The sequence below is a fragment of the Petaurus breviceps genome, unplaced genomic scaffold, assembly GCF_028583685.1.
Source record: "Petaurus breviceps papuanus isolate PSGF00001 unplaced genomic scaffold, PetGlider_PUasm1.0 175, whole genome shotgun sequence".
Taxonomy (NCBI): domain Eukaryota; kingdom Metazoa; phylum Chordata; class Mammalia; order Diprotodontia; family Petauridae; genus Petaurus; species Petaurus breviceps.
Genome location: NW_027185764.1, coordinates 13,873,264 through 13,900,698, shown reverse-complemented (window position 1 = coordinate 13,900,698; position 27,435 = coordinate 13,873,264). Strand labels below are relative to the sequence as shown.

Sequence of the window (27,435 nt, the reverse complement as noted above, 5' to 3'; positions counted from 1 at the left end):
CTATTCATTACAAATCTTTATGTAGAAGCAAGGGGGTCTGTCCCTGGGAAGCAGCTCTGCTCAGTCTCCTCCTGCCCAGGAGATGGGTCTGACTTCAGTCCAGTGAAGTTGTCTTGATTTAGCTGCTGTCCAGGGACTGGGGCTTTTGAGACCCTGAGATTCAGCCAGAGGTTATGGAATACGGCTACAGCTGGGAAGAGGAGGAGGGGAGCGTGGGAGGGGTCAGCCTGGGAGAGGGATAAAAAATAGGCGGCGCCCCTCTTTTGGGGAGAAGCCTATGTCTCCCCTCCCCAAGAAGAGAACCTCCAAGTAGCTGTAAAACTCCTAAGCCATTGGGGCAGATTCTCTGTCACCCTGACTAATTGTTGTCCCCACTGGCTAGAGCCAAGTTCTGGATGAACTTCTCAGAAGATGTGGCAGTCTCTTGCCCCGTTCCCAGAGTCGCCAGCCTCCCCCTCATGCTCAGCTCTGTTTCTAATTCCCAATTAAATTAGAAACTGGGGTGGGCTCCAGTCCCAAACTCAGAACTTCAACCGAGCAATTAGCCTGGCTGAATGGGAAACAATGCAGGCTTCTCTCTGGAATGTGGGCATTGTTCCTCTGATTGTATATTTCTTCTTGGCCTCAAGGGATGGGGAGGAGAGAGCATGGAGGGGAGACTTGGGGCAAAAGAGTCTAGGGGCCCAGTCTCAGAGGGGGACAGACATTTGAGGGGGTCAGGCATGCATTTTTGTGCTCTGAGTCTGAAAGGATGTTTAGAGATAACGATTCTCCAGCACAGCCCCTCTACTCCAGGCTAAAATCACCCTCCCCCATTCTCTCGCCTCCATATTCCCATCAAGATTGAGAATCCTAGAATGCTAAAGTTTAAAAGGGAATGACCTGATCATTTTTTTCAGGGGAAGAAACTGAGGCGCAGAGAAGGAAAGAGAGTTGCCCAAGGGCACAAAGCTCATAACTGCAAAGCTATCCTGATCCCCACTTTCACCCATCCCCTAGAGCAATATTCTTTCCACCACTTCACATTGCCTTATTTACAACAGGGTCTTTTTATTCATCCATTTCCCATGAGCTCCTTTCAACAGATTTGAAGCTGAAAGAGACCCTAGAGGTCCTTTAATTCAGAGGTTCTTAACCTTTCCTGTGTCATAGAGCCCTTTGGTAGCCTGGTGAAGCCTAGGGATCCCTTCTCAAAAAAAAGCAGTTTAAAAAAACATTCATTTCTAGTTAGTGAAAACAAAGATTTTTTTTGCCCATCCAAGTTCACAAATACTCTAAAATCTATCCATGGACCTCTTGGGCAGCTCATATAACTCCAGTTAAGAATTTCTGTATTATTTCAACACCTTCATTTTACATATAAGGAAACTGAGGCTGACAGCGGCTAATTAAGTTGCCCAAGGTCGAAAAGACTGTAAGTAATTGAAGGAGGATTTGAACTTACATCCTCTTATGCCAAATCCTGGGCACCTTACCTTTTACAACACCCCCCCACCCCATCCCTTCCTCCATGAGGACTCCCAGCAACTCTTACTATTGCTGTCTTTCCCATCAGAGTGTCCTGGATAATTTAAGTTCTTGGGCTTAACCCCCAGTGTTCATCACCATCACCATCACTCCCAAACACTCAACCCCGCGCCCCCTCAAACCCATTCCTAATTATGTGGGGAAAATACATTCACTCATTCATTCATCACCTGATCCAATCAGTCAGCAACACAAGCATTTATTAAGGACCTACTAAGTGCCAGGCATTGAGCTAAAATCTAGGGATTGTTATTTGTCCTTCATTCTTGAAGAGGACCGTGACATCAGGAAGGTGATGCCATGACATGCAGATAAATTGTATATAAGTGAGGCAGTGCTGTGCAAGGTCAGTAGCCTCACTTTCTCCTCCAGAACCATCTGGGTCCAGTGACAAGATGTGGATCAGGACAACTGGAAACAGCCCTGGAGCGCTGTGCGTGAAATATCAGAAAGAGTGCACATTCTGCCTCAGAAGCTTCCTGGACGAGCCTATGCCTCAGTTTCCTCATCTGTAAAATAAGGGGGTTAGATCAGATGCCCTGGAGGATGCAAACTGGGAATACAAAGAAAGGTAAAATCCACAATCTCTGTCCTCAAGGACCTAACGTTGCGATGGGGAAGACGACATGCCCACAGCTATGCATGTACAGGATCATGTACAATGAAAACGGGAAGGAAGATACTGTAAGCTTGGGGCTTAGGAGGGGGACTGGGAAAGTCCTCTTGCAGAAGGCAGGATTTGAGGTAAGTCTTGAAGGAAGCCTGGGAAACCAGGAGGCAGAGGTGAAAAGGGAGAGAAGACAGAAAAGAGACACAGAATTCAATAGTTAGATCAATAGATGGGAGATGGAGTTTGTCAGCCTTGAAGAATAAGGATAATTGACCTATCCATGATCAAATCAATTCTGCCAGTTTTTCCTAGAAGAGGTGTGTCAGTCCATTCAGCTATTTATCCATGGCCCCACTCACTGTCCCCATAACTTTCCAAACCAAAGTACCATCTCTACCTTATATCTGTTACTTCCCCCATTTGAATATAAGATCCCTGAGGGCAGGAATGGTCTTTGCTTTTATATTTGTATCCCCCAGCACTTGGCACCCAGTTTTTAATAGATGCTTTTTCATTCTTTCTTTCATTTGGACCTTAGCACTATGGGGTATTCAAAGAAGACTAGCCCCTCTAGTGAGAGGGCTGGCCAAGCCCTTTTCAGGGCTGCCCATCCACCTTTGGTGTCCACCTTCCAACTCTCACCTGTGACTCCAAGAAGCTGTAGAATGAGGCTACACCTCAGCAAACAATCTCTGCAGATAGGCTAAATCAGGTTGAGGGTAACAGATAGGCCTCAAACCTGTTGGTGAGTTGGGGGGGGGGGGGGGGGTGTCTATCCCAAGCATGTAAAGACTTCCACAGTGGGTTGGGAGGATGAGAACAATTTGTTCCAATGGCCAAGAAGGCAACTGAAGCAGGGACCTAGAGTTTGGTCGGACATTGAAAATGCCAAGATCTTCCACTGCATCCTGGGCCATCACCAATTGTCTTGACTTTTGTCCTGCCACTGGACTTAGATGACTCAGGAAGAATAAGTGATGTCATTTTGGTTCTGTTTGAGGATGAAGGCCAACAGCCAACTAACCAATCTTTTCCACGCAAATAGCATGGAAGATAAATCATCCTCTTTCCTCAGCTATTAAAGCTTTCACCCAACTTCTTGAAGGTGAGCAATGAGAGCCAGGGTAGTTGGATCAATGGAAATAGATTTCTTTTTTTTTTCCCCCCCTTTGGAGGCAATTGGAGTTAAGTGACTTGCCCAAGGTCACCCAGCTAGTAAGTGTCTATGGCTGGATTTGAATTCAGGTCCTCCTGGGAAGGTACTCTATCTGCTGTGCCACCTAGCTGCCCCTGGAAACAGATTTCTAAAACTCCTTGAGTGTGTTTGTGCAACTCTGACTCACTTAAATCCAATTGACCTATGAGTCAAGACATCATGCCATGATATCATTGGTCCTCTTTGAGGACCACAGGGTATGTTTCATCTGGGTGAGGAAAAGTCTTGGGGGAGGGACAGTTTAAGTACCTAAAGGGCTGTTATGTGGAACATCCCCTGTTCCCTGAAATGGCCCTCCGATGGAATGCTTTCAAAACCCTTTTCCATCCTGGGACGTCTTCTTGCCTATCAGTATCCTTTCTCCAAGTGAGCCGAGTGTGATCTGTGTTTAACAACTGGCTCTCTCCAAAAGAAAATAAGTAAGTTTGACACACTTTAAAGTCTAAACTGCATTTAGATTTCCTCCATCACTTCCTTAATTTTAGAAAACCAACAAAACAATAAATCAAGCCCAGATTTGTATCATTCACTGACTTAGAAGACATAAATGTGCATTGGATTTGTTCTTATTGGTATCGAAAAGCAGAACAAGAATTAATGGATATAAACTGATATAAGCGACTGAGGCAAATATAGATTCAAAGTAAAGAAAAACTTACTTTAACACTTAGAACTAGGCAAAAATGTACTGGGCTTCCTTGGGAAGGAGTGGGAGCCCCCTCACTAGAGATCTCCAGACAAAGGCTGGAGGACTTCCAGTTGGGTGTGTTGTTCAGTAGAAGACATTCCCTTGCAGGTCTGGGTTGAACTGGATAGAACGCTGAGGTCCCTTCCACCTATAAGATTCTGGGATTCTGTGAGGAGTAAATCAGTTTGAGTCTTTCAGAGCCCTCATCATCAGATACCAATCATCCCCCCAAAGGTGTTACCAATGAGGGCTGGGATGTTTTTCTACCCATCCTTCAAGGCTCAGCGAGGGCCCCCATTCTCAGCAATGCTCCAGCCCACAGTAACTTCTGTAGTCGTGATCCTCTGTCTTTCTCTAGTAGTTACCTCTTCTTTGACACTTAGACTATGCCAAGTCCTATTATTAAGTATCATCTTAGGTGCATGTACTGTTTCTCAAACTAGAATGGCAGATCCTTGAGTACAGGCCTGGTCACTTTAGGTCTTTCTTTGTTCTGTATCAAAGACTCAACCAAAGAGCATTCAGTATGCATTTGCTGTTTGCACCAGGCACTTTGCTAAGCACTGAAAATAGGCACAAGCATCCTCTGCCAATACCGAGGTTACGTGCTAGTGTGGGAGAGGTGTAAATAATGTATACAGAATCGATGGAAGATAGCACACCCAAATATTTATTGGTGATACAATATACATACTTACAACAGTTATTAGACACACAGGATTCTTATCTGATGTGTCATTGTATTTGTTTTTATGTATCTTTCATGCATAGCTGTCCTGTCTCCATGAATAGATTATACATACCTCAAAATCAGGAGCTATGTATTTACCTTGCTGTCATTGCAATTATACACATTGTGTTTTTCCTAAATGTTGAACCATCTCTGAAGTGACTGACCTCAGGACAGAAGATGTTGCATACAATTAACTCCTCCTTGTCTAATATCACTAACTCTGGGATGGGCCATCCATTGTAGCATAATCCTTGTCCAGAGGTTCTAAAATAGCTCTAAATAGCTGAGCACCCAAACCCTTTCAGAGAGAGCTTCAGTGGAAACTGTCCTTACTGATTTAGAGTCTGAGAATTTGTGTTTGAATTTTGACACTACCTCTTAGCTGTGTGACTCTAGACAACACTTAACCTGTCTGCATCTCAATTTCCTCATCTGTAAAATGAGGGGGTCAGACTAGATTCCAGCTCTAAATCTATGCTTCGATGAACCCACGATCTAGCACTCAATTATATTCTATTTGGATTATTTCTTTTGGGTTTCTCCAACTAGACTAAAGTCCTTAGGAGTTTGGTCCTCTCCGTATATCTCAGAACACTGAGCTCACAGCTAATAAACAGTTTAAGTGCTTAGCAGATATCAAATATTTATTTATTTGGGGAAAATAGTATTTTATTTTTTCCAATTATATGTAAAAATATTTTTTCAACATTCATTTTAAATAAAATTTTTAGTTCTAAATTTTTTCTTTCTCCCTCCCTTGCCCTTCCCCCTCGCCAAGACAGCAAACAATCTGATATGTTATACATGTGCAATCATGTAAACATATTTCACATTAATCATTTAGTGAAAGAAGAAACAGAACAAAAGGCAAAAGCCATGAAAAAAAAATTGAAAATAGTATGCTTCAATCTGTGTTCAGACTCCATAGTTCTTTCTCTGGCTGTGGATAGATAGCATTTTCAATCATGACTCCTTTGGAATTGTCTTGGATCATTGCATTGCTACCCAATATTAGCAAATATTTGTTCATTCAATTCAACAAACATTTGTTAAATACCTACTATGTGCCAGGCACTGGGGGACCCACAAAGACAGAAATTATGGTAGATAATCTGCCATTTTGGTAGCCTGGTTTAGCAAAGCCAGGTGGGAGCTGGTTTGGGAGTCTGGAGAGACTTGGATTTAAATCCCAGCCCTGACTCTTAGTAGTTGTGTGACATCAAGGAAGTCCTTTCATCTCTCTGAGCCTCAGTTTCTTCATCTGAAAAGTGGTGAATAATAGTACTGAATGAATAATAATAGAATAATAATAGAAGTGTTATTATGAAGGAAGCATTTTTCAAACTTTTTTGTTGTACAAAATTTTTATACATTCCTCAAATTGTTGTTTGTTGTTTTTCAGTCATTTTTGACTCTGTTACTCCATTTGAGGTTTTCTGGAGTGGTGTGCCATTTCCTCCTCCAGCTCATTTGACAGATGAGGAAACTGAGACAAACAAGGTTAAGTGACTTGCTCAGGGTCACACAACTATATAATAAGTTATTAGAACTAAAGGGCACCTAAGAGGTCATCTTGTCCAATCTCATTCCATCCTTTTTTTTTTTTTTTACAGATAAGGAACCCAAGGTACAACAAGAAGTGACTTGTCCAAGACATACAGGCTATAGCAGAGTCAATGTTTGAACCCAGATCCTCTAATTCCAAATCTAGTGCTCTTCCTCTGAACCCCCCTGCCTTCCTTTTAAGTCAACTGGTATTAAAGAGGTCAAGGTCACAGGTCTATCTGTGTGTGTGATCCAATTGACTTTGACCCATGGCTACAGATCATAACTTCACCCTAAACAACCATTTTGTAAATATATGTCTAGCCTTGATTCTGCCACTAATTTGCTGTGTCTTTGTGCCAGTCACTTCTTTGGAACTCTGCTTCCTGCTTAGGGGAACCAGTGTGAGTGACTCTTTGTAACTTTGCATCACTACCAGAAAAACAACTCAAAAACATTCATCCTCCCTTCTATGCATGGGTCCCTAAGTGTCTTGGTAAACAGAGGCTGGGTTGTTAGCCTCAAAGTTGTTTTTATGGATGGACTTTGCAATCTCTTCAAGACCTTTAAGAAACTTTCTTTTGGTTTACAGGTGTTTCCTGGTTGATTCTCAGGTGTAGTTTGGACCTTAGTAACCATGCCTCCCAGGTTACACCAGACCCATCCAACTTTATCCTTTATTCCAAATAGACTGGTAAGAAAATTCTCCCATAGGGCCTTGCAGGGCAGAGGCAAAAAAGGTCACCTAATACAATCCTATTATCTGAGGGTACCTGTCCCCAAACTCTTCCGCCAGTCTGAGGTGTCCTTCTGTGGGACTTGCAGTGTCCTCCAAGGTACCTGTTAAAATACAATACCTGAAAAGGGGTCTCCTATGAAGACTTCAGGAGAAAATTTGCCAGATCCATCAGCCAGTAACTGTACTTTAAACACATTGGTGTTCAAGACCAGTTCAAAATCTTAGAGGGGATGGTACACAGGTTGGGGATTTTTTTCTCTTAAATATTAGGGAGGAGGTAGGGCAGGAAGTGGTAGTTTAAGGTCCTGGACAGAAGGCTGTTTCAGTGTGTATGTGTGTGTGTGTGAATGTATACATATGTATACATACACATATGTGTACACAGAAAGAGATACATGTGTTTTAAGTGTGTGTATACTATTCTTTTAACCAAAACATTTGAATGAGTTTGTATCTGTGGGTTGACTCATCTCATTAATACCTTTCATACTACAAATAATGAATCATTACCATGGGGGGAGGGGGAGTGGGGAAGTCTGGGCAGCTGAACTCTGGGGGCAGGGAAGTAGCAATTTATTTCCACATATAATTTATTCAGTACCTACTATATGTAAGATATTTTGCTAGGGAATACAAAGATAACTAAAACCTAATCTCTGTCTTCAAGAAGCTTACATGCTACAATGAGCAATAGTTCTAAGGAATGTATGAGTTTCTCCCTTATCCTAAAGGTAGATAAAGGCAGGGAAACCATCATTACGGGGTTTGCTTTACTTTATGTTCTTATTATATCCTTTTTCCTGTCCCAGATCTCACTCCCTTAGACCCAGGCTTCATCTCCCAAGGGTATAATTGAATAATTTGATCTATTTATTATACTCACAGTTTAATGGCTGAAGGCAACAAACATTTCTTAGCATCTTCCTTTTAGGTCCTAGGTTTCCCTCGAGCATTATCATAAGGGCTTTCAAAAGTCAGTATTGTTTCATTATTCTATTGTATTTTTATTAGTTTTCATTTGATATTTAGATCATCTGAGATCTTTGTGATCTGCCTTCCTCTTCTAGTGCAGAGGGTGGATAGGCGGCAGCTAGATGGTACAGTCGACAGAACTCTGGGCTTGGAATCAGGAAGACTCATCTTCATGAATTCAAATCCAGCCTCAGACATAGCTACATGACCCTGGGCAAGTCACTTAACCCTGTTTGCCCCAGTTTCCTCATCTGTAAAATAAGCTGTAGAAGGAAATGGCAATATCTTCACCAAGAAAACCCCAAATGTGATCATGGAGAGTCAGACATGACTGAAACAAGTTAATAATTAGTGCAAAGGCCAACCCGTCTTCTCCTCATCCTATGAGATTCCTGATAACATGTTTCCTGAAAATCCTCCAGAGAGGATTCAGCCAATATCCAGGAGATCTTCTCCTATTTCATTCCATATTACATGCCAAAGAAACACTCAGGGTGTTCATCTGTATTATCAGTCAGTTAATAAACATCCTTTAAGTACACACTATGTGCTAGGCACTGTGCTAAGTGCTGGCAAAACAAAAAGGGCAAAAGATGCCTGCTCACAGTCTGATGGGGAAGACAACATGAAACAACTATGTACAAATATATAGACAGGATGAACTGGTGATAATCAATAGAGAAAAGGTACTGTTGACTTGGTGGTGGGTTTCATTCTTCTTTTTGTTTTTGGTACTATTAACTTATATAAATTAAATAAGGCTAGGAAAGAGAATGGACCTGTGATTTCACTGATATAGGAACTCCCAAATAAGAAAACTCCAAGATAAGTAAAATGATAAAAAATATATAAACTCATGCAAATCAGGTTGACATAAAGTCAATCATAAACATTTAGATGTATCATTTAGAGTCTGAAGAAATATGAAAGTTGTCTATTCCAACCCTGTCATTATATAGATAAGGAAACTAAGGACTAGAGGAAGTCACTGCTCAAGGTCAAACAACTAAGAAGTAATGGAGTCCAGGTCTTCTGACTCCAACATTTTGTCCACAGTTTCTGGCATCATACAGGGCACCATAAGACACATACTGTCTCTGAAGTTGAGGATTTATTAAGAGCAATGGAGAGGTATATGGTGTATGTCAACTGGTAGCAATACATTAAAGACAAAAAGCAATGATAATCCAGATAAAAAAGAAGATAGACATTAAATTTTTGCATCTATTCATCTATATCTTTTCCTTTTTGTTTGTTTGTCCATTGGATTTGTTGAGCTCTGAAATAGAAACATTAAAGTCCTCTATAATTATCATAGTAAAAAGTAAAAGAATAGAAGATGAGCTGTGAAAGGGAGAGGTAACCAATGGACAGTTGCATACTCCACTGATATTCTCTATGTAACAATAACAACTGCTACTGGGTTCAGGGTACTGTAGAAAACACCTTCTTCATTTCTACTATCAGACCCCTCTCAGTTCTGAATCCACATATGGTAGACTGGGTTTAGTCCTAGGGGAAGCTGACTCCAAAAAAAATATGATTACACTTTTTCTTAAATTATTTTTGTCTATTTACATTGCTATCTCAGGTCCCCAAGAAGAATCACTCAAAGCTTAGGTTTGGCTCATGTTTAGAATCTCTCCAAAGTGAAGGAATAGAAAGGAACCCCTATAAAATATAAATGGTATAGGTGTAGGTCAGCTATTTATTTCCTCCACACAAAAGAAATGTTTTCCTGACACAAATACACATTAACAAAGACTTAAATAAGGAGCAGGAACTTATTTATAACTACTTATATTTTCTCCTAGGAATATGAGACTTAAACATCAAATACAATAGTTTGCAGGACTCTTGAATAGGCATTTTGAAACCTATAACTCTGTACTGTCTTCTTCTAGGTTTATGTCTTCCATCAAGCTATGCCAGGGTTTGAGCTCATCTTCCTGATAGTGGTCATATTCTTCCTTTTTTTCTTTTAAATAGTATTTTATTTTTTCCAATTACATCTAAAGACAATTTTAACTTTTTGCAATAAAGTTTTGAGTTCCTTTTTTTCTTTCTCCTTCTCTCCTCTCCCTCTTCCCTAAGAGGGTAAGCAACTGGATATAGGTTACATAGGTGCAATCATGTAAAATGTATTTCCACATTAGTCATGTAGCATAAGAAGAAACTGAGCAAAAGGAAAAGACCACTCCAAAAAGTGAAAATAGTATGCTTCAATCTGCATTCAGACTCCATCAGTTTTTTCTCTGGATATAGATAGCATTTTCCATAACAAGTCTTTTGGAATTGTCTTGGATCATTGTATTGCTGAGAAGAGCTAGGTCATTTATAGTTGATCATTGCACAATGTTTCTGTTACTGTGCACAATGTTCTCCTGGTTCTGATCACTTCACTTTACATCAGTTCATGTAAGTCTTTCCAGGTTTTTCTGAAATCCATCTGCTTGTCAGTTCTTATTATAGCACAATAGTATTCCATTATATTCATATACCACAACTTGTTCAATCATTCCCCAGTTGATGGACATCCCTTCAATATCCAATTCTTTGCAGTGGTCATCTGCATAAGCAATGTAGGAATTGCTGGGGGCTCCAAATGAAGTATAACAAGCATCATTGAAAAATCCAATAACTCTCAAGGTAACTTCTCTTTTTTTTTTAAATGGTAGCTACTCTTGAAATACCCATCTGAGCATCTCTGTTCTATCACATGTGATTAGGGAAAGAAACACATTATAGGAGAGGCAGACAGACACTTGCCTTTCCAAGGCCTTGCTCTTAGGAATAGTGACCCTTTCTGATGCCCACTCCTCCAAGAAGAGGCTCAAAGTATCCTAACTTGAAGGACAGAGAGAAGGGGTGAGTGAGAAGGAGGGAAATTTGTCTCTCTTTTTAAATTGATGCAGTGCCCTCCAAAGGACCACTCAGGGTATACTGCATCATTCCAAACCACCAATTACTTCAACACTGAGCCATAGGTATCCCCATAAATTGCCATGGGAGCTTTGCAGACCTCCACTGAATGACTGTTGCAGTTTCAGCTCCAAACATGTTCCATGGGATGCTCTCCAATATAACCCCTGCTACCTCTAAATACCAAGAGAAGTAGTAGAAGGCCCCATGAACATTGAGTGGACCTCTTGAGGCAAACTTATGGAAGGGCATGGACAAGAGTCCTACAAGATGAATAGGCATAGATGGGTTATAAGCAGCATCATTGGAAGGAATACACAACTTAGTGAGATCACAGATGCAGCAGAGTATTATGAATGCAACTTTCAAAAAAATGTTCTAAGTATTATTACAAATGACTCTGCAATCTCTAAAAATATCACAGGTTGGGAAAGGTCCAGATCATGGAGCACTACTGAGGAGGTAGTTATGGGGGCGAGGGAACGGGTGGTCACAGGAGGTTACCATGGCAACAAGGGCTATTTGAAGATGGGAAAGGCTAAAGATGAGTACTTCCTACTTTACCATTTTGCCAACTTCTGTCCCATTTAACCATAGACTCAATACCTGTTTTTGCAGGTGCATGAAGACAACTAACTGGTCAGTCATGGTAAAACAGCTATTTCAGAGGAAAAGGTGCTGACCCAGAGACCAAAAGACAAGGTGTGTCATCATGACCTTGCCACTACTTCTGTGTATGATTTGAGTAAGTTCCCTCTGGTTTCTGGGCCTCAGTTTCCTCATCTGTGAAATGAAGAAGTTGGTCCTGAGGTTCCTTCTAGAAGATTGCCCACCCAGTTGGGCGATTCTTTATTTAGCAAGAGCCATCCCCAGAACCCTCCCCACCACTTCCCTCCCCTCCTTTCCCTTCCTCTGGGCACACTGAATCCAGGCCTCAGAACAATGAACTGGAGCAGCCCCAAAACCAGTCCTGCCAAAAGTTTTGGTTCTGAAACTCCCTTTACTTACTCTCTCTCTCTCTCTCTCTCTCTCTCTCTCTCTCTCTCTCTCTCTCTCTCTGCCTCTCTCTCTGTCTCTTGCTGTCTCTCTGTCTCTCTCTGCCTCTCTCCTTACAAGAAACTTTCCTAGCCCTATCTCACACACTCTTCCCCACCATCAAAAATACAGAGAACAAAATAAAGACACAGAGATACACATAAAGATCTATATGCACACAAGCACTAAAAGATATAAACACATACAATATACATATACACAAATACAGACAGTGACATGATTATGGGAATTTACATTTACAAACACAAACAAAAATACAGGAATACACACATATACATAAAGGGACACCCTCTCCACCCACCCACCCCACACAGACACACATATGCCATACAAGGGGAAGGGTAAGAATTAAAGCAGCATCCTTAGGAGCAGATCATAATAATAACTAGTGTTTACATATTGCCTTAAGGGTTTACAAAGTACTTTCCTCACAACTGTGTAAGGTAAAAGTATTATTAGCAACTCATTTTATAGATGAGGAAATTTAGGAATCTGAAAAGTAAGGAACTCACCAAGGGCCACACAGCTTTCAGGGCTGGCATTTGAACCCAGGCCTGTAAACAAATACAGGGCTCATCGCACTATACTACAGCTGCCTTGCTGAGATTAGCGACATCAGGTATGCAGGACAGACCCATGTGGATTCAGTTCTTCCCAAGTATCTTTCCTCCCAATTTCTACTGCATAGATTCCCTTGCAAGGAAGTTTTCCAGCAAATTTCCCAGTCTCATCCCTTGGTCAAACCTAAGATTCTCCTCCCTTGTAGATTCTCTTTGGCCATAGTAGCCATCCCCTATGTAACCTTTGAAGGGGACCGTGTTAACAGGAGCTGACCATCCCATGGCTTTTAAGTAATCCATGAAACATACAGTGCTTTAAAGAATAGGAATGGTTATTCCCATTTGACAGATGAGGAAGCTGAGGCCCAGAAGGTGAATAAATGAAAAAGTATTTATTAAGCTTTTAGTATGTATCAAGCACTGTGTTAAGCCCTGATGCTACAAATAAAACATTAAGACAGTCCCTGCTCTCAAGGGTTATGATTGAGGGAGACAACACATATGGGAGGGGGCAGACCAAGGGCAGGGGGAAACACCTGGGGATCCTCGAGGCACAGCAGAAGAGCAGAGGGTGGGCAGCTAGGTAGCACAGTGAATAGAGCACTGGCCCTGGAGTCAGGAGGACCTGAGTTCAAATATGGCCTCAGACACTTAACACTTGCTAGCTGTGTGACCTTGGGCAAGTCACTAAACCCCAATTGCCCTGCCTTACCCCTCCAAAAAAAAGGCAAAAAAAAAAAAGTATAAAAAAAGGGGCAGCTAGGTGGCACAGTGAATAGAGTACTAACCCTGGAATCTGGAGGACCTGAGTTCAAGTCCAGCCTCAGGCACTTAACACTTACTAGCTGTGTGATCGTGGGCAAGTCACTTAACCCCAATTGCCCTTGACTTCCCCCCTCAAAAAAAAAAAGAGCAGAGGGTAAGGCACGGCCACCACTCCTGCTTGGAATGCTTGCCCTCCTCATCTCTGCCTCGTGGCTTCCTTGGAACCTCAGCTAAAATCTCACCATCTGCCAAAAGCCCTGCCCAATCTCCCTTGGTGCTAGTGCCTTTTCTCTGAGGTAACCTCCAGTTTATCCTATATGTATCTTGTCTGTACACAGTTATGTGCAAGTTTCCTTCCCCCTTTAGAATGGAAACTCCTTGAGGTCAGGAACCATTTTTGCCTTTCTTTGTATGCCTGATACTTAGTACAGTGTCTGGCACATTGTAGGGGATTCACAAATGCTTGTTGGCTTGACTTGGGGTTGGGAGGAGAGGGTGTAATAGTAAGGCATGTGACAAGGCCCAAGGGTCCTCAAGTTTCAGTGGTAGGACAGATGGCAGGGCCTGGTGGTCTTCCATCTTTACGAAAAGATTGTGGACAGTGATATCTTCGGTGAGTAGCCATGCCTGCCATGCAGCCAGGGACAGCTGGGACTTAGTCATTAGCCATGGGAAGTGGGGAGTGGGCCCATGGCCAGAGTGGAGTGGGTACTTAAGGCTGCCTCCTTCAGGGGATAGGGATGGGGAAGGGGATGGCATCTAGCTGAGGAAATGGAAGAGGGCATTAGCAGGAAGGATGGGGAGAAGGAGAGATCCTGGGGCTGAAGGGGGTACAGATTCTATACAATGGATAAGTGAACCAGAGAAATTCAATTATTTGCCCAGGGTCAAAAACAAATAATCAGCAAAGTGAGAGGTATAGGCGTGGTGGCTTCACTTTCAGCCTGGTACTCTTTTCACCATTCTGAATAATAGAAATGTTTTCCCTTCTCTTTTATTCCCATCCACAAGATCTCCAAGTCTCTTTTCTAGGCTGAATCAGTGGCCTGATCCCAATCTTGATCCTACACCACAGCCCCTGGGAATGGGGAAGGGGGCGGGCAGGGAAGGGAAGAGGGGAAGCTGCTATCTCACCATCAGCTCAGCATTTCCTGCTGTCTCTTGTGGAGAAACAGCTCACCAGCACACAGGGTAGGAGCCAGAGCCAGAGATGACCTCTCATCCCAGACCTGCTGAGGCCTCTCAGGACTAAAGTACTGAGGCCTCTCCCCCTAGAAGGAGGATATAGCTTGTCCTCTACCTTCTGATCTCAGCCTTCCCTAGCTGGGCTTGTTCCTGATTCCCTGACCTTGAATCCAGGATCATTTCCCTTCTGACAAGACTGGGCATCCAGTTGGGCATTCCAAGGCTACTAATATTCTGGGAGGGGGATTAGGTAAGGCATGGTTTTATTGCATCATCAGACCGTAACCTCTCTCTCCAACCTTATTAAGCAGCATTGATGTCATCCGTGCTATAGTCAGAGACACCTATAGAAAGACACCCTTTGGGATATATCCGAATCAATTCCAAATTTTCCCCATTCTGTTACTTGCTATCTACATGACCTCGGGCAAGTCAATTTTCTTCTCTGGGCTTGTTTCCTCTGCTATAAAACAAGGGATTGAGCAAATGGCTTTTAGTTTTAGGACATTTCTACAGTGATTTAAGGTTTGCAAAGTGGTCAATTCTCAGCCAACCGGTAAGGTAGGTAGTACAAAGTGCAATTTTACAATTTTTAATATTAAATAACTAATAGTTGTTATACTGAATTTCCTCCTGTACTGTATTACTGCTCCTCCTCGCCTTCTTGTAATTCACTACTCTCTGGGCCCCACTTTTCCTCATCCATAAAGGTCAGGGATTGCTAACCTTTTCTGTGTCCGGGATGCCTTATTAGAAAAACATTTTTAAATATATAAGATAAAATACAGATGATTACAAAGGAAACCAAAGGTCAGTAAAAATAAGGATGTCTTTTTTCCCATATGTGTGCACAGACTCCAAATTAAGAACTCCTAGTCCAGTGGTGGATGGGGCTTTTTGACTGAGGCCAAGTTTTACAGAACAAATCCTTTTATTAAGGGGATTTGTTCTGTGAAGTTTGGATTCAGTCAAAGGGCCACACTTGAGGACCTGGAGGGCCACATGTGGCATTGAGGCAACAGGTTTCCCACCCCTGCCTTGGTCTATGAACTCCCTAAAGTCCTCTCCATCTCTAATGAAACCCGAGCAAAACAGCCTCAGAAGTGGGGTGCTCTGGAAGCCACAAAAAAATAGAAGTGTCCATATCTGACTAACCTCTTGGCTTTTCTTCCCATTCTTCCACTGATTCCTTTGTTTCCCCAAATCCTTACATAGCAATCTCCTGCTCTAGTCCCCTGTCTGGGGCCAGGCATCTGCACTGGATCTCTGCATCCCCTCATTTCCTATTCTCTTTCTCTTCCCACCAGGATAACCCTCAACTCTCTACAATGGAATTTCAGAACTGGAAGAGATCATCTAGTCCCCCCCCACCCCATTTTAGAGAAGATAAAACTGAGCCCAAAAGAGAAATGACTTGTTCCAGGTCATACAGATATGGGGATTTCTAGCAGCAGATTGGGGATTTCTAACTCCAGATGCAAGACTGATTCCACTATACCTCCAATGGTATCAAATGTCAGTGTCTCTGGCTGGAACAGAGCTCATTGAGGGGGGGGAAGCAATGTGGCATCTAATTGGAGGGGCCAGGGGATATGACCAAAGCTTATTCTCCACCTCCTACTCACCCCCTCCCCTTTTAAATTCTTAGACCTCAAGGAGTCACCACGGAATTCCATTCTCCTGACAGCAAAGAAATCAAATCGTTCTCGCCAGAACCCAGTTTCCCCACAAGAATGTTTGGTTGGCCTTTGTCATTGCAGAAAGAGCGGGGCTGATCCATTAACGGGTTTAACTCATTTATTGTCAGGACCCTATGCTTCCCACCACCCACCATCCTCCCAGACTCTGTTCCTGCCACTCAAGCTATTTCATCCCCCTTCATTCCCTCCCACTCTCCTCGTCTTTGCTGTTAAGCCTCCTTGGCCATGACTTTTCCTAACACTCACCTGTCCACTACTTCTCCACAGGCAGCTGAGTCTGAAAAGACCGTGGGAGAGGAGAGACACAGGTTATCCTGACGATATCTCTGTGGCACCTTGGGCAAATCTCTTGACCTCTCTGAGTATCAGCTGCTTCATCTATGAAATGGAGGTAGTCACACATCCTCCAAACAGTCACAAAGGTTGTTTCTGGAGGATAGTCTTGAGAAAATATTATGATAGCTCACATTTACAGAGAGGCTGAAACTCTACAAAGCACCTTAAAACAATACTGAGGTTGTTTATTTTCCCCATTTTACAGATAAAGAAACTGAAGAGAGAGGTTCAGTAACATCAGATCATGGGACTGTTGAGTTGGAAGGAATCTTAAGGGCCATCTAGTCCAGCCTTTTTACATCATGGCCCCCTCTCATTAGCTATTTCTGCCATTTTAAGGAAAGTGACCAGGCCATTCATATTAACTCCTTTATTTCTCCCTGAGCTCTGTATCTAACTCTCCAAGTGGCCCACAAAAGTACATTCTCCCCCTCTCACTTTTTGATAGCTTCTTTTATGAGTTGCATAGAATATGTGTGTGTCTGTATCTATCTATTGAGAGAGAGAGAGAGGAGAGAGAGAGAGAGAGAAGAGAGAGAGAGAGGAGAGAGAAGAGAGAGAGAAGAGAGAGAAGAGAGAGAGAGGAGAGAGAAGAGAGACAGAGAGAGAGAAAAAGAGACAGAGAGAGAGAGAGAGGAGAGAGAGAGGAGAGAGAGAAGAGAGGAGAGAGAGGAGAGAGAGAGAGAGAGAGAGAGAGAGAGAAAGAAAGAGCGAGAGAGAGAGAGAGAGAGAGAGAGAGAGAGAGAGAGTGCAAGAGCGCTTCTTCAGGGCAAGGATTATCTTCTTGCTTCTATTGGTAGCCCTAGTGCTTAGTACAATGCCTGACTCATGGTAGACATTTAACAAATGCTTGTTGACTGATTAGCATGCAGTAGTTGCTTAATAAAAGTTTGTTGATGGACTAACTAGATAGACAGCATCCTTCTTATTAGCACATCCACAGGCTGGGTCAGTAACACTCAGTGGGAACCTGGCTTCTAATTGAATTCTGCCACTGACTTCCTGTTGAGAACTTCAGCAAGTCATTTCATTCTTTTCCACAGTTTCCTCTCCTGTAAGACAGAGGTGCTAATAATACTTGTATTTCTCAAGGTTGTTTCTAAGAAGAGTATTTTGTAAATGTTTAAGGCAGCTAATAAACATATGTTTTATTATCACCTGCCTAACTCCTGAAGACTTTGACTATACCACTTAATTTCTAGCCTCTCTTTCTTCATCTGTGAAATGGGAATAATTATACTATTCTCTGCTTACCTCACGGGGTAAGGATCTGAGAGAATGAATTTGTTCACTCAACAAACACTCATTAAGTACCTAATATGTTCATGTAGTGAGTTTAGTGCTGAAGGAGAAAAAAAAAGTTTAGGCAAAACATGATCCATGCCCTCATGAAAACTGTAGACTGATGTAAGTGGAATAAGACACAAATGCAGATAATTATAACATACAGCTTTTGTTATTGTTGTTTAGTTGTTTTTTTCAGCTGTGTCTGACTCTTTGTGACCCTTTTTGGGGGGTTTCTTGGCAAAGATGCTGGAGAGGTTTGGCATTTCCTTCTCCAGCTCACTATACAGATAAGGAAACTGAGGCAAAGAAGGTTAAGTGATTTGCCCAGGGTCAGTCTCAGGCTGGATTTGAACTCAGGTCTTCCTGAATGCAAGCCCATCACTCTATCCACTGTGCCATCTACCTCTTAAGTGTATTAGATAGGTATAAACAAAGTATTATGTGAAATGCAAAGGTGAAGATCATTCCTAACTGGGGAGATCAGGGAAGGCTTCATGAAGGAAGTGGCATTGTGAGCTGGGCTTCGAAGAACAAGCAAGTATTCAACAGGTGAAGGAGGAGAGAGGGATGACATTCTTGGCTAGGGAATGCCACAAACAAAGACATGGAGGTGGGAAGGCTTATAGTGGAGGGACCAAAAGTTTGGATGGAGTACACAGAGGGCAGTAACATGAACAAAGTCTTCAAGTCTGGAAGGGTAGGGCAGGACCAGTTTGTGGAGGACTTTGGATACCCCAGCCAGACCTTGAACTTACTCAGGAGGCAGTAGGGACCCACTGAATACTTTTGAGCAGAGGATCAACATAACCAGACCCAGGAATATTTTTAATTGACAACTTGAAAAATGATTTCAAGGGGAGAGAAAATGGAGACCGGAAGACTTGTTAGGAAGCTAAGCTATTTCAATAATAAGAACAACAGAAGCTAGCATTTTATATGATGCTTGTTATATGCCAGGCCCTGTGCTGAGGACTTTACAAATATTATCTTGTTTGGTCTTTATAACAGCCCTGAGAGGGAGATGCTATTATGATCCTCACTTTGCAGAAAAGGAAGCTGAGGTTAGGGGGCATGCCCAAATTCACTAAGATAAGTATCTGAGGCTAGATTTGAACTTCAGTCTTCCTGCATTTATCCACTGAGATGCCCAATTACTATTAAGTCCTAATTAGGGCTCTTATTACAATAGTGTCAGTGGTGTTTGTGAGGGGTTGTTAATGTTAGTGTTATTAGGGTTCCAATGGGACAATGTATATGACCTTGGACAAATCATTTCAAGTCCCTGGACCTTGGTCTCCTAGGTTTACATCTATAAGATGACAGGGTTGGGTTTGATGGCCTCTGAGAGCCTTTCTAGTTCTTGATTCTATGACCTTGTGATTCTATGAATTGGTGGATCTGACTTTGAAATCTACCAGATGTAAGTCTTGGATCTCTAGGTCCTAGGGTGAGAATGTTGGCAGAGGTGTAGGGGGCGGGGTAGGGCGATACCTCCAAAATCAGCACCTAGCTGGTTCCCAGGATGGCTCCTCCTCTCCCATCTCCTCCTTCCTCCTTCTCCTCATCTCTTCTGTCTGCCTCTGAATCCTCCTCCCGTCCCTGCAGCTTGCCTGGAGTTGGGCTCAGAAAGAAATGGAAATGGAGCATCAGTAAGGTCTTGCCCCTTTTATTAGTAGTCTTCCGACGAGATTTGGGGGTGGTTGGTATATTTGGTTCCAGTGTGGCTGGAAGATTAGCTATGGTTTTGAGTTACTCAGACTCCTCCAAGTCTGCCTACAATGGGGATAATACTGAAAAAAACCAGCCCCTATGGAGAGAAGTGGAGGCGGATTTATTGCAGGAGGTGAGGTCATGAGAGATTTCTCACTTTGGGTCTGAGGATAGGGCCATCTGCTCTGTGATCCGCCTGCCTGGTGCTGGGGGGGGGCCTCTGCCTGCAATTAACTCTCAGCTATCCACATGCAATTTTCCACTGAAGGAGGGAAGCCAAGAAATGCTTTTTTAAATAAAAAAAAAGTGAGTGACCCCCATACTTCATCCTCCTACCCCAGAGGATTAATTGACTGTCTAGCTGCTCCAAGGCCCAAAATCTGATCTTAATAATAGCTAGCTTTTTATAGTACTTTAAGGTTTTTGAAGCATTTTACATGTTATCTCATTTTATCCTCAAAACAGGTCAGTGAGGTAGATTCTGCTGCCATCTCCATTTTACGGATGAGGAAACTGAGGCTGAAAGACATTAAGTAACTTGCCCAGCAATACCTAGTAAGTCACTGCAGCGGGAGCACTCTGGTCTTTTTGACTGCAACTTCTGTATTCTTTCTACTCCACCACTACCTAGCTGACCTTTGACTATTTAGGCAAAAGGAATTGACTTCCTTCCCTTAGGCTGGCTCCCACCATTGAGCAGCACTCTCTTTCCCCTCTGCAGGGCTGTGGGGTAAGCATTAAGATAGGCTTAAGTGAATTCTTTTCCCAGACTAGACCAACCTAGCCCATCCTGCTGCCCTGGGAAACCCCCAAATACCTACTCATTATTTCTGATGCCTCTCCCTGGAGAAACCACCTGGGGCTAAGAGTTTTTTCCCCTCCACAATACTCTGAGTAAAAAGATAAGAATTTTTAGAAGTGAAACCTTTAATTCACACACGAACCTATGGGAAGGGTCAGTAGCCAGCCCTAGGGCCCTGACCCTTCATCTTCTCACAGGTCTCTGGGCGTTGCCAAGTAGACCACTTCACCTGTTTCCTCTGAAGCAATGTACAAATTGTCTTTTTCTCTCCACTAGCTCCTTCTGTGACTAAAGAGGAAACAGGCCTCAGATGCACCCTCTACTGGTATCTCCCTCCTGCCCACAAGCTCTCACTTTCCTCCTTTGGCCTGCATCTGACAAGAGACAGAGGAAGTATGGGAACCTTTTAGGTAGAATCATTTCATTCATTGTCTGCACGACACTGTGCTAAGCACCAGGCAGGCAGGTAGGGTGACCTGGAGTTCGTGAACTGGTATTATAGAAAATTAAAGAGTACATGGTCCTTGCCTTCAGAAATCGTCTGATCAAAAGAGGAAAGATGGACTGATCAGACATGGAAACAAAGACGCTTAGAAAACATTATTTCACCAAATGCAATTAAATATAATTTAATTATTTTTTTAGTTAACAAGCATTCTTTTTTCCACTTTTCCCTTACTTGCAATTGGAGAGAGAGAGAGAGAGAGAAACAAATCAAGTTCAGCAAACATTTATTAGATGCTTATTTGAAAATCAGGCATTATGCTAAGCACTGGGAATACAAATATAAATAAAGATAGTCCCTGCACTCACAACATACTTATATGCTATGAAGATACATGTAAAAAAAGGAAAGTAAGGAGAAAGTGATTTCATGGCATCATGATGAAAAAAGAAGTCCAGAGAGTCAAGCAAAGCTCAGAGAAGAATAAAAAAGTGAATGTGGGCTTGGGCTTGTTCCTTACAGTAGAGGTTCTATGAGGGACTGAACAATTAGGAGAAGGGTCCCAAAGAAGAGGAGGGATCTTCCAAGGTGAGAAAGAGGCTGGGGCAGGGTGGTTAAGGCAGAAATCTTGCAGAATGAGGTGAAAGTCAAATAAAATCATCCTAACAAATATTTGTAGTCAAGCAGAGCAAATTCCCACATTTGCTGTGCCCAAAAAAAGACATCTCATTCAATGCAATTAAATATAAAGCCAACCATATCCATGAATATGAGTAACTGAGGGATCAGAGTTGGTAGGGGTAGATCTGGGAAAACTTCCTAGAGTTCAGGGCCAGGTTTTGTAGTAAGGCAAGTGGCCATGTGGTATGTCAGAAAAATGGCTAAACTCGAGTTAGGAGACCTGGCTTTAAATCTTGGCTCTGATCAAGGACTCCGAGATCAAGGACAAATTTCAAATTTCTGTTTCCTTGCCTATAACATAGGGGGTAATGAGGTTTAAAGTCCCTGTCTCTCAAGGTTATTGAGAAGGAAGTGCTTTGTAAACATTCAAGTGCTGCCACATGTATGTGAGGAGTGATTATCCCAGGTGGGAGAACCACAGACTGGTGACCAAAAGGAGGGAGCCAAAATCAGTACAGTTGATAAGAAGGGCCTCCTCCCACCTAGTTCCTTCTCCATGGCCACTTCATCTCTATGAGTGATTTCATGCTTTGCTGCCTCCCTGAATTCCCTGGGTTCAGTATGATTCTATACTGAATCATAGAATCACTGGGCTGGAAAGTACCCAAGAGATCATCTCATCCAACCCCCTCATTTTACAGGTGAGGAAACTGAAGCCTCAATAGGGGAAGTGACCTAAGAGGCGGCATGATATAATATAGAGAGGCTTAAGCTTGGAGTTATAACTGAGTTCAAATTCAGGATGTGATGTTTAACCAACTTCGTGGTCATGGACAACTTAGCCTTTTTGAATCTCTGTTCCCTAATCTATAAAATGGAAGTGATATGTGTAGGACTTAACTAACATAGTTACTGTAAAGAAAATACTACATAAATGTCATAAGATCATGGGTTCAGACCTAAGAGGGACCATAAAGGTCATCTATCCTAACCCCCTCATTTTAAAGATAAGGAAACTGAGTCCCAAGGATCACTGACCAAGCTAGGCAGGCAGAAAAGCTAGTCTTGCTGAAACAGCCAAGTCACCCCAAGGAAGCAAAAGGAATCAGCAAGGGCAAGGTAAGTCAAACTATTGCCACTACCTTGGCTACCTAGCAATAGCTCAGGAGCTCAACAGCCCCAGGAATAGCAGCCCCTCCCCCCATAGCCATGGATCAAGGGAGCAAGTTTTTTTGTGGAGACGAAACCTAGCAACTTCCTCTCTAGATGCTACAGCAGCACTCTACCCCCAACTCTGGAAAATAAACTTCTAGCCAATCAGCTACTTGGCACCCTCAGATGGGTCTTCTTCAGAAACAGATATGGTTTTGTCAATACAAATTTCATTTTAAAAAGACACATAACCCGCTGCTTCGGACCTTGGGATCTTTCCATCTGACTTGCAATTGAAATATACATACATGTTATCACCCCCTCAGAATATGAGTTCCCTTGAGACCTTGTACCCCCATTGCTTAGCAATCCTCTGCCCAGAGAGGATCTCAATAAATGTTTTTTTTTATCCATTCATTCATCAAATCGTAGGATCACAGATCTCAAACTTCAAGGGATCTCAGAGACCACCTAGTTCAAACCACCTCATTTTACAAGTGAGGAAACTGAGGCTTAGAGAGATTTAAGTGAATGGTAAGGAGCAGAACTAGGATTTGAGGCCAGCCTACCTTCCACAATTAGAGGAGCTTCTGCTAACCCAACCCAGTGCTATATCCATTATATCAAGAACACTCTCTTTCCCATAAATTCCTGCTATAAAGTCTGCATTATACAATCTGACATTTGTTCCTATGCTGTGCCTTCTGTTCTTCTCTAATTATTACCTCTGCATTATTCTTGCCTTTCCAAATAGACTATAAAATCTTAAAGGGCAGAGCCTGTCTAATGTTTGCCTTGTTCCCCCTGTAATATCTATTATAGTTCTGGGTACACTGCCATGAGTAGTCCAAGAAAGCTTCACGAAGGAGGAGGGGCTTCAGCTGGGCTTGGAAGGGTGGAGAGACTTTCCAAAGGTGCATTTGTATACACTTCTAAGGTTGTCTTGGCACTGAGTGGCCTGGGTCTGGGAAATTCTGTTTTGTATACAGCTATAGTCTAATTCTTGAAATCCACCCATCCCTCAGGTCCCAGGTCTTCAAGAAACAGAACTTAGAAATCTAGCCCTGGTTTCTTGGGCTTGTGAGTCCTGGGGCCAGAAATCTGCTTCCCCTTAATATTCATTCTGGACTCCACAGGACACAGATTTGCCATTTCATTGCTGCAGGTCCTGGCATAGGGAAGAGAATGCCAAGTAGGTAACACCTGAACTAACCCTGGCCCTCTCAGTCACACTACACAGCTGGCTACTCCTCTCCATCCACTTACCTCTTGGTTATTTCCAAGACTTAGAGTGGGTACAGGCAGTGAAGGCCAGACTACCCACTAGCAAAAACTTGTAAGCTCTTCTTAGAAAAAGGTTCTCTCTTCTTCCCCATATTGAGAGGTAGGACTGAGAAAAAAGGAAGAAAAAGAAAACATAGATGATGGGTTCTGGCAGCAGAAGGGAGAAACCCCATGAGGCAAAGGTCCCACACATCCTTGGGCCATATGGGGGCAGCCTGACCAGTTTTACTTAGTTTGGTTTCAATAAGGTTGCTTTTGTTTCCCACCCTCTGGACAGAAGGCAAACCCTAACTAAATGCCTTCCCTCTTTCTCCCCCATCCAGCTGTTTTCCACACATTCCTATCAGAGACACACTCTGAGAGCTGGCCTGTCAGACTTCTCACCTAAGCCTCCTCTGGCCAGTCCCCTCCTCAGCCCCAGCACCTTTCAGGTCCTGTTTCAAAGCTCCATTCTGCCTGCCCTGCCCCCCCAGGACAAATGTCCCCCACACCAAGAAGTAGGAAAGGGAACATGGGAGGTGGGGCACACTTCACAGCAGGGGAACTCATTCTGTGTTCTGACACCCAGTTGAGAGGAGGGGCTGAGAATTACTGTTCCCTCAGCATCTGGCCCCACAGCTGCCACACATCAGGAAGAAAAAGAGGGAAGCTAATGGGAAGAGGAGAGAAGGGTCATTTAACTTGAGAGCCACTAATATTGCTATATCATCAGTATTGATATTATTGATTGTTGTCATAACAGTTACTGATAGCATACAAAAATGCCTTCTGTCTGATAGAATAAGTGGGTCCCAAGAATTTCAAGAACTTAAAGGGAGAAAAGAAAGCCTTATTCTCAGCATTTCATTATTTAGTGGAAAGACTACAAATTTGGGCTCCAGTCCTGGTGTTGTCAATTACTAACTGTGTGATTTTAAGGAAAAAAAAGTCAACCAATTGATAGATAAGAATTTACTGAGTTAGGTGCAAGGGGAAGAGGAAGAGGAGGAGGAGGAGGAATAAGAAGGAGGAGGAGGAGGAGAAGGAAAAGGAGAAGAAGAAAAGGAGGATGAGAAGGAGAAGGAGGGGAAGGGGAAGGAGAAGGAGAAGGAGGAAAGAAGGAAGGAAGGAAGGAAGGAAGGAAGGAAAGAAGGAAGGAAGGAAGGAAGGAAGGAAGGAAGGAAGGAAGGAAGGGAGGGAGGAAGGGAGGAAGGGAAGGAGAAAGGAAGGAAGAAAGAAAAAAAGCTGAAGGAGGTTAGAGAATCTAAGAAGCAGAAAGGAAGAGAGATTACATTCCAGGAATAGGAGACAATCTGTGCAAACACAGAAATAGAAGATGGTCCAGTCTGGATGGACTATAGAGTTCATGAAGGTAGTAATGTACAATTAAGTCTGGGCAGGTAGACTGGAGCCAGGTTGTGAAGGGCTTTAAATGCCAAATAGAAAAGTTTGTATTTGATCCTAGAGGCAATAATGAGACAAGTTCTGAGCAAGAGACCATAGAATCAAATTTCTAGCAACAGTGACACTCCTGAGTTGGAACCAGATAAAAATGTTATTTGGAAATATTTGACAAAATAAAAATACAATAAAACAGCTAAAATCAGTATGTGGTTTTCTAGGTCAATATGTGGTAGGCATATATGTGTTTGATGTCACTGCTCTAGAGAACCTCAGATCTCCTTCATTTTACATATGAGGAAACTGAGACCTAAGGAAGTAAAATGACTTTTTTAAGGTCAAATGAGAGCAGAGGTCAGAAGCAAGAGTGACATAGACAGACCTGTGCTTTAGGAATTTCACTTGGGCAGTTGGGTAGAGCATGGATTGGAGAGGAGAGAAACTGAAAAGGGAAAAAGCCATTTTATTTCTGTGAGATTCAGTTTCTTCATCTGTAAAATGGGGGTAATAATCCTTTTCTCATCAACTTCAAAGGATAACTGAGGAAAGAGTGATATAAATGTAAGTTGTGATTATCACTGATATTTTTAGTCAGGTGGAAAGGGTTAGGAAATGAGCAAAGGCTGAAGCCAAGGTTAGGTTCCTTGTAGCCACTCAGTTCTCAAGGTCTAAGGCAATCATATTTTGCAAACCAGAAGGAGAAGGAGGAGGTCTGACCAAAACAAAGAAAACAACAGCAGATGCATATGCCTGTTGCAAAGCCCCATTAAAAGTACACTTTATTTTTCTTTGGGATTGGGACTTCCAATTTCCCAAGGCTCTAGATTCAGCTAAGCAGGCATGGAATTGTGAGTCCAGAGATCTAGCCAGGGGTGAAGAGAGGGGATCTACAGGATAGTTCTCTAGCCCCCCGATGAGGGAGGGAGGAGAGAGGGCTCAACATTAAGAATCCCTAGAAGAAAGAGGAGTGGAAAAGGAGCTGGAGAATTCATCTGGAATGTAAAACCAGAGGCTTGAGTTTTATTCCCTGTGCCGCTATTTGTTCTCAATCACTTTCCCCATGGGAGTCTTCTTCCTCGTGTCTCTGTGTTTCCTATCTACTATATGTTGTTTTCCCCATAGAAGCCAATCTCCCTGAAAGCAAGGAATATTGCCATTTTTACTCTGTATGCCAACGCCGCACAAGGCTATTGTATGCACTCAGGAAGCAATATGAAGGTGTCAGGTTAATTTGTAAAAGTGTCTCTCTTTGTCCGAGCCCGGGGAGGCCATCAACCTAAGGTGTTTTGCCGCGTCCGAAGGTCAACTCCTACTTTTTCTATCCTTGTCCGAGACGCTGGTGTTTAACGGCTCGGGGCAGCTGTGATGTAAGAGTACCACAGTTGAAGTCAGAAGCCTGGAGTTCCTTGTCCTGCCTCTCCTTTCCAACTGTGTTACCTTCTTGAGCTACCATTTCCTCATCTGTGAGATGGTGCCAACTAACATTTCTGATATCGTGTCACCCTCATATGGGGTGTCCTGAGGATCCAATAAGGTCACCTGTGGAAAGCCAGCGTTCTGTAAATGTGGATCCTTGTCCTCGTTTTCCCATTGAATCTGAGAATCTCATGGTTGGAAGGAACTCTAGGCTGGGTCGTTTTGCCCAGTTTGAGCCGGAATCTCCTCTACACCACTAGGGACGTAAAAGGGTGCAGAAAGGAGAAGCTGTGTGTGCTCCAGCTGGGGAAAGGGCGATGGCGCAGAACACGAACTCTGTCCACTTCTCAATTCTGTCTCCTGTAACAAGTCAGAGAATGAGGCTCTTAGATTCCGAGACAGAAGACCGACAGAGGTGGGAAGGGGGAGGAGGGAAAGGGGAAGGAGGAACAGTGGGAGGGGAAGAAAAGGGGAGAAAAAAAGAGAGTGTGTGTGAAAAAGCGTGCGTGTGTGTATGGTGTGCAAAGAGGGCGGGAGGCACCGGGGGCCACACAGCTGCTCCAGCCGCTTCTCCCAGACCCCTGCTGAGGACCCACGTGGGACGGGGGGGGGGGGGGGGGTGGAGGAGGGAGGGACCGAACTCGACCTGGGGGCGGAGCCCCAGCGATGCGCCCCACACACCCCAGCAGACGCAGTGTTGGCTTTGCTGGGAAAGAGGCGGGACCCAAGCCATAGCCCACCACTCCCCCGAGAGGCGGAGCCAGAGGAGAGGAAGTATTAAATA

General features: G+C 43.1%; 1 long non-coding RNA gene across 1 annotated transcript in view; it reads right to left on the bottom strand.

Moving 5' to 3' along the window:
- The window catches only part of LOC138159041 (uncharacterized), a 26,942-nt gene extending 2,425 nt beyond the window's left edge, over positions 1-24,517 (bottom strand). Inside the window, exons 1-2 of the long non-coding RNA XR_011167780.1 lie at positions 24,240-24,517; positions 23,838-23,961 (exon numbers count right to left, since the gene is read on the bottom strand). This is a non-coding gene — a long non-coding RNA (uncharacterized lncRNA). The remainder of the gene's footprint in view (positions 1-23,837; positions 23,962-24,239) is intronic.
- Positions 24,518-27,435: the final 2,918 nt, after the last annotated feature.